The 781-nt window shown below is 52.6% G+C and overlaps 1 non-coding gene across 1 annotated transcript; it reads left to right on the top strand.

The window, feature by feature from the left end:
* Positions 1–496: 496 nt before the first annotated feature.
* Positions 497–568, top strand: trnae-cuc (transfer RNA glutamic acid (anticodon CUC)). The gene has a single exon. It is a non-coding gene; the product is annotated as a tRNA-Glu (tRNA).
* The last annotated feature ends 213 nt before the right edge of the window (positions 569–781 follow it).

The raw sequence follows: 781 nt of genomic DNA, 5'->3' as shown, positions 1-781 counted from the left end.
AGGGAGATTGGCAGGTAGGACAGATCATGAGGATAGCGGAAGTTTGGAACTGAAGTAAGGTGGGGGAGGGAAAATGAGGAAACTGGTGAAGTCCACATTGACGGCCTGGGATTGAATTTATCCGAGGCGGAAGATGGGGCGTTCTTCCTCCAGGCATCGGGTGGGGAGGGAGCGGCGATGGAGGAGGCCCAGTACCTGCATGTCCTCGGCAGAGTGGGGGGTGGGGGGTGGGGGGGGTGGGTGTTGAAATGTTGGGCCATAGAGCGATGGGGTTGATTGTTGCGGGTGTCCTGGATATATCCCCTCAAGCGCCGTGACTTGACACTGCGAGGAGTGTCCAGCGTCCCCAATGTAGAGGAGACCGCATCGGGAGCACTGGATACAAGAAATGACATTGTTGGATGCACAGGTGAAAGCTTGCTGACGACTGCGGCCGAGGTTCGATTTCCGGGCAGGAAAGTAATTTTTAGTAGAGCTGACAGCATGCAAGCGCATTTCCCTGGTAGTCTAGTGGTTAGGATTCGGCGCTCTCACCGCCACGGCCTGGGTTCGATTCCCAGTCAGGGAAGCTGTTTCCAGGGGTGCAGGCTATCCATTCTTCTTAAATGCGCTGTGCAATTATTTATACTCGTTCCTGGGTACTGCGGTGTGTCGTTGCTCGTTGAAATACTGTCCTGATTCAGATTTTTTTGTATGTGTAGGGATGATTGCTTCTGTAGTTAAGTTCTTGGTTCGTGTGAGTTGTTTTCCTGTAGACGCTGTTTTGAATTCGCTCTACTGA

Source organism: Chiloscyllium plagiosum, unplaced genomic scaffold, assembly GCF_037043375.1.
Source record: "Chiloscyllium plagiosum isolate Xiang-an unplaced genomic scaffold, Cpla_swu_hap1 HiC_scaffold_27, whole genome shotgun sequence".
Classification (NCBI taxonomy): Eukaryota; Metazoa; Chordata; class Chondrichthyes; order Orectolobiformes; family Hemiscylliidae; genus Chiloscyllium; species Chiloscyllium plagiosum.
This window is presented reverse-complemented; position numbering and strand designations above follow the sequence as displayed.